This window comes from Bubalus kerabau, chromosome 1 (assembly GCF_029407905.1).
Source record: "Bubalus kerabau isolate K-KA32 ecotype Philippines breed swamp buffalo chromosome 1, PCC_UOA_SB_1v2, whole genome shotgun sequence".
Classification (NCBI taxonomy): domain Eukaryota; kingdom Metazoa; phylum Chordata; class Mammalia; order Artiodactyla; family Bovidae; genus Bubalus; species Bubalus kerabau.
In genome coordinates this window covers 271,977,447-271,984,363 of record NC_073624.1, presented here as the reverse complement: position 1 = coordinate 271,984,363, position 6,917 = coordinate 271,977,447, and the positions used below count along the sequence as shown (strand labels likewise).

The 6,917-nt window shown below is 42.7% G+C and overlaps 1 long non-coding RNA gene across 1 annotated transcript; it reads left to right on the top strand.

Moving 5' to 3' along the window:
• Nucleotides 1–313: 313 nt before the first annotated feature.
• Nucleotides 314–5,958, top strand: LOC129640433 (uncharacterized). The gene is made up of 3 exons (XR_008708802.1): nt 314–731; nt 4,743–4,869; nt 5,159–5,958. It is a non-coding gene; the product is annotated as an uncharacterized LOC129640433 (long non-coding RNA).
• The last annotated feature ends 959 nt before the right edge of the window (nt 5,959–6,917 follow it).

Here is a 6,917-nt window from a genome sequence, read left to right as displayed (position 1 = left end):
AAATCTACCCTTTCCCCAAAGTTTCAGCCTTGCTTATGGGAGCAATCATTGCCCTTGTCACGCAATGAATCAGAAGTTCTTTGTATGCATGTGTTTGTTTTTCAAAAATACTTTATTCTCATTTCACACACGGTACCCAAAGTCAATTACACTGGTTTCCAAGAGGAATAACATATCCTGGGGTAAGCAATATTTTACAATGTTATTTCTTGCTGTCTAGAGCAATGCATTATTTTTCTGGTTATTTGCCTGTCACTGTACTAGCTATTGGCGTGGGGTGGGGAGATATATGGCTCGCACATACACCACAGAAACAGACTGAAGGAAACTATCCATTAACTTTTAATATGATCACAGGGTAGAAATGCTGCATATTGACATTATAGAAGTGTTGTAGGAAAGGGACCCCTTCCAGGGCCAAAACTGGGCTCTTGTCTAACACTCGGTCCGAGGAGACACATGTGTTGACAAAGCAAGAGATTTTATTGGGAAAGGGCACCCGGGTAGAGAGCAGTAGGGTAAGGGAACCCAGGAGAACAGCCCTGTCACATGGCTTGCAGGGTTTTATGGTGATGGGATTAGTTTCCGGGTTGTCTTTAGCCAATCATTCTGACTCAGAGTCCTTCCTGGTGGTGCACGCCTTGTTCAGCCAAGATGGACTCCAGAGAGAAGGATTCTGGAAGGCAGTTGGACACGTGATGTCTCCTTTTGACCTTTCCCGAACTCTTCTGGTTGGTGGAGGCTTATTAGTTCCCTGTTCCTTACCAGGACCTCCTGTCCTAAAACAACTCATGCAAATGGTTACTATGGTACCTGGCCAGGGTGGGCGGTTTCAATTAGCGTGCTTACCCTAACAGAAGTAGTGCATGTGATGGGACTTTGGGTTATTGGGTGTGGTCTTGGTAACTTGAATTATACTGCATTTTTTTTTTACCTAGTAAAGTATATTATAACTTCTCTACACTGCATGAAGTAACTTAGGAGCGACATTTTCCCCCTATATTTTATTCTGAAAATTGTGTCTTCTTTAAAAAAGCATATATTTATAAAACCAGATCCTACTCTATCTGGGCTACATTTGCTTTATCACACATTAAACCATCTAGACTTCCATCAATCCATCGTATTTCACAGTAGCTTATAGACATCACATACTTCACCTCTAAACACTTGACCATGCCTATTATTAAGAGGAATTTCATCTATTGAAAGGTACAGATCTTCCATGTATCATTCAAAGAGCAACTCATTCTTGGCTTCTTCTTCCTCCCACTCGTCTCATGTTCAATCACCTTCTTTATTACTTAACTCTCTTCCCTCTCTTCCAGCCCCACAGCTTTGGTTCACACTTTTGTCATTTCTCATCTAAATTACTGGAAAATTATCCAGTTTCTTCCATTCTAATCTTCCCACAACTCTGTTAAAGTGATTTTTTTTTTAATCACAAATCTGATGTCATTTCCTGTCTAAATTCCTTCTCTTGTTCTACCCCAAACATTTAAGGAAAGCGCAATTTCTTGGAAATTACACAAGGATCTGACCCTATTTCTCCAGCCTTGTTTCTTCCATGGTCCCGCTTCTCTGATTTCTTCTCAACCGCATCTCACACAAGCACAAGCCACCAAGAGTGCAAAGTTCTTTGCAACATCTCGTGTGCCTGCGTGCTCCTCACCTTCTCAGATGCTGTTCCTCTGTCTGCAACGCCCTGCTCTCCATTTCATCTCATCTAGCCACTCTCCACTCACTCTTCCTCACTCGGTTCAGGCTCTGCCTCCTCTGCAGGTCTTGCACGTCCACCCTCCATTGCACTGTAGACGTAAGCGGATGCCCCTCCTGGTATTCCTAAACACCACGCACACGGATTTGTCTTGGAATTTTTGTCTTTGTTTGCCAGTCATCCCAACCAGTCTGCAGCTTCTTGAGGACAGAGAACAAACCCTGCGTCTCAGCCCTTTGATCCCAGATACATAAATTTTTCGTAAATGTTTCTGGAAGGAAAGCCAACAGGAGGAAGGCAGAGATATTAAGAGATGCCTGAGAATGTGTAACATTCAAGGTAAATGACTGGATAGCATTAATTCAAGAAAACACTTACTATAAATTTAAAACCAAAGGGGCCATTGTAGTCTACACAGGCGCTAGCCTGTGGCCTCAAGAAAACCATAAATAAGATCACACACCACTTTTTTATTTTTTTATTTTTAATTGTGGTAAGTATAGCATAAAATTTACCATCTTAGCCATTTTAAATGTATAGTTTGGTAGTGTTAGGGGCTTCCCTGGTGGCTCAGATGGTAAAGAATCTGCCTGCAATGCAGGAGATGCAGGTTCAACCCTGTGTTGGGAAGATCCCCTGGAGAAGGGAACGGCAACCCACTCCAGTATTCTTGCCTGGAGATTTCCATGGACAGAGAAGCCTGGTGGGCTACAGTCCATAGGGTCACAAAGAATTAGAGCGACTAACACTTTCACTTTCTTGCTTTGGCAGTATGGAAGTAATTATATTCACATTAGTGTATGCACATTTTTAATTATATAAATAACAAGGTTATATTTCCTTTTGTAAAAAGGAAAAACAAAGGCATCAAGAAAGCTATGAATTGAGGAGGCTACATTCTTGGCTAAAGTATAAGGAGTAGCTATGCAGGGACTTAGCTATTAGGGCTTCCCAGGTGGCACTAGTGGTAAAGAACCCGCCTGCCAAGGCAGGGGGACTAAGAGACACCAGTTCGATCCCTGAGTCGGGAAGATCCCCAAGAGGAGGAAATGGCAACCCACTCCAGTATGGAAAATCCCATGGACAGAGAAGCCTGGCAGGCTATAGTCCATGGGGTGACAAAGAGTCGGACACGACTAAAGTGACTTAGGGCATGCAGGGACTGCTTGAAGGATGCACCACTAATTATCTGACAGCAGCTTCTAGAGCTGAAAGTGAAAGTGTTAGTCACTCAGCCATGTCCAGCTCTGCGCATGTGACCCCATGGACTATAGCCCACCAGGCTCCTCTGCCCATTGAATTCTGCAGGCAAGAATACTGGAGTGGGTTGCCATTCTCTTCTCCAGGGGATTTTCCCAACCCAGGGATCGAACCTGGATCTCCTGCATTACAGGTAGATTCTTTACCATCTGAACTACCAGGAAAGCCTTCTAGAGCTGAAGGCAAAACTATCAAATCACAGTAATCAGATGATGTTTTCTTCCAAAGAACAAGTGCATCAGAATTCCCTTCTGGTGTTAAAAATCTCATGGGTTTTACACTTGATGGCAATATCCGGCATACTTTAGGCCTGGTCCTGATTATCCAACTTATTATATATCTGGTGATTTTAGAGAAACACAAAAGATCCAAACTATACCATTAATTAAACAGCACATCACCTCACATCTTATCCAAGAAAATGAATCTTCATCTAGTTATAAATTTCTCTGGACTGGATTACTTGGCAGTCCTCCACAGCAAGTAAGAAAGAAGATAAGAAGCTTGAAATATTTAATATATTGACAGTATCTGCATTCAGGCAGTTGATAGATTTGCTGCACCAATTCTAACATAGTCATATCATAGCACAGAGCAGGTCAGTACCCACCGAGAAGCTTTGCACCATATGAAGGACTTAGAAAAGAAGTCAAAATGAATCAGCCCGCAGCTATTTATTCAGACTCTAATATGGACCATCAGGGTGTTAAATATTAATGAAAAGAAACTGAAAGTCATTCAGTCGTGTCTGACTCTTTGCGACCCCATGGACTGTCCATGAATTCTCCAGGCCAGAATACTGGAGTGGGTAGCCTATCCCTTCTCCAGTGAATCTTCCTGACCCAGGAATTGAACTGGGGTCTCCTGCATTGCAGGCAGATTCTTTACCAACTGAGCTATCAGGGAAGCCCAAATATTAATATTATAACATTAAAATTAGCATGCTGCTGCTGCTAAGTCGCTTCAGTCATGTCTGACTCTGTGTGACCCCATAGACAGCAGCCCACCAGGCTCTCCCATCCCTGGGATTCTCCAGGTAAGAACACTGGAGTGGGTTGCCATTTCCTTCTCCAATGCATGAAAGTGAGAAGTGAAAGTGACGTCACTCAGTCGTGCATACTGACTCACATATTTCAGAAATAAAACTTTTAAACTATAAAAAAAAAAAGAAACCTAACTATAAGTAATAGAAACTGGGAGGTAAAATGATCTTCAAAACTTGGAGAGAGTATAAACTGACAGGAAAAAACCACAATTGACTACACAGGCAAAGTCATAGAAAGAAACTAAAAGGTTAGGGATGGTTATTCAGAATTAGATGCTGATTTTCACAATTAATTACTGTTTTTCTTTATCTGGGACTCCAGAAAATACTAGCTGATCAGGCAGAAAATACTACCTGATCCACACTGGGGAAGGAAATGAAGAATAGGGAGTTAGGAGCTGTGGTTACATTCACCATTGCCCTGAAAGGTGAGATGTTCCCATTCCACTTCTCTTGGTTTGTCTGCTTCTTTGCAGGTAGGCCTTCTCCGCCTTGGGATGCACATGACCCAAATATGTCACCCCTGAAAACCCTATTTTTCTATCCCCTCACATCCAATAAGAATGAACTAAAGCCTCTGAGACCCAATTTTAAATTTTTAAGTGGAAAAACGAATGACAGCTTAGGTCAGATGTCCCAGATGTCTGTTGCCTTTGATTTTTCCAAAAGACTAATTTCTAGGACTCCAGATATGATACTGTATTTTGATGTTCTACCCAGGTCACACAACGGTAAAGAATCTTCCTGCCAGTGTAGAAGGTACAAGAGATGTGAGTTCAATCCCTGGGTCAGGAAGATCCCCTTGAGAGGGAAATGGCAACCTGCTCCCGTATTCTTGCCTGGACAGGTAAGGGGGTCACAAAGAGTCAGACACCACTGATCGTGCACACGACACAAATGCACACGACTGCAAAAATGCTTCAGAACCTACAGAGCACTTTGATTCATCCAGTAGCCAAGTGAACTTATAGAAGTATGATGTGAGAATATTCAGTTCCAGATTCTTAAATTAGCAAATCAATATTGTTGCTTTTCATCCCATCCAACAAGAAGCACATGCATTTCTTTTTTAAGTGAAGAGTTTCAAGCACATTTTTAGGATATTCGGTTTATACTCTTTTTTTTTTCCCCCACAGGAGGTAAACTCATCCTTACTTACTGGAAAAATCAGTCTGTGCAACTGTTCTCATCATCAGTGTGGGAGTCTTTATCTGGAAGGCTAAGCATTTATCGACTGCTAAGACTGTGGCAACACGCAGACAGCATAAACCACCATTTCTTACCCCAGATGCTTTGTTTCAGAGACTCGGAGCTGCTCTTGGTAACAAACGCCGGAAGGCCCTGAAGTACCAATTACTCACTGTTTAAGACAAAGCCCTCTCCAGAATGGAATAGAGCTCACAGTCACGAAAAAGTTGATTCTGCTGCGGGGAGCCAAGTAGATCCACGCTCTCTCTAGCAAGCCTTTATAATCTGTACTAATCACAAGCTTCTTTGGGAATTCTTGTCTAGGGATAAGCTTAAACCATTAATTAAGTCGCTGCATATGATGCTATCGTCGTTTGCTCCTTGTTTATAATACGCACTTGTCTGCTGGTCTGAATGTGGAAAATGGGATGCAGATGCCCAAGCTGCCTGCCTCTGCAGAACCCAGACTGCTGGGTGCTGCTTTGTTGTGGGCAAACTGCGTCCCCTCCACATTTCTATACTGGAGTCCTAACCCCCAGCACCATCAAGACTGATGGTGTTTGAAGACGGGACCTTTAAAGAGTTAATCAAGTTAAAAGAAGATCACTAGGATGGATGAGTCCTAATCCAACCTGACTGGTGTCCTTACAAGAGGAAATCTGGGGACACGCAGACAGAAGTTTGAGCTCCAGGAATGCTTGAGCACAGAGAAAAAAATAATGTCAGGACACAGTGAGACATGGTGGCCATGTGCAAGTTAAGGAAAGAGGCCTCAAAAGGAACCAAATTGCAAACCCCTTGATCTTGAACTTCCATTCCTCAGGACTGCAAAAAAAAAAAAAAAAAAAAAAAAGAACTTCTGCTGGTTAAGCCACCCAATTTGTGGCGTTTTGTTACAGTAGCTTAGGAAACTAATTTGGTCCTCCACGAGAGGTTTTAATATCAGCAGATTCTCTAATCCTTTTCCTTAGGGTGACCCGTTCACAGGTCTAACTGTGTGTGACCCCAATTTAGTCTCTTTCAGATACACAGAGAAATTGCAAGAGCTGTTCCCACCACACAGGGGGTCCCGTATCCCTCAGGATGACAACTGAACGGAACGGGTAGCGACTGTCTGCCTTCTCTGAGATACACTCCCCAGTTTCACACAGTCCCTCATATTCCCTGGCGTTGTAGACCTGATTGCTCCACCGGTTTATGATACCTGTCTGACCTCTGTAAGCATGTGAGCCCCCGAGATGGTCTGCTCAGAACCAGGCTCCTGGAGTCACAGTGCTTCTATCCCTGGTGTGGAGACAGTGATTAAGTATCCCAGGGAGACTTGGCAGCAGCAGTCCATTAAAAACATTTCCTCTAAAGCCAGTTGACATTGATTTTTTTGGGATACACCTCCAGAGGACAAAATGCAACTACAGAATCAAAGAAGCAATAATTTTTCTCTGGCTATTGCAATTACTGAAGCAGAGTCACCTTGCATACGTACCAGATAACAAAAAATGGGGCTATCTCCCCCTCTAAGGAGGGAATATTTTTGTGTCCAAAGGGGGATGTTGTGCTTTAGTAAGAATTAGGGGTTTGAGTTGTTGCAGGGCTTTTTAGTCAATGGTTAAAAAGATTAATTTTGTCACAAATAAGGTTTATTAAAAGGTTGTTCTTTGCAAGTTTTTGATGCCACCCAGCACCACGTCAGTCAGTCTGAGGCAAATT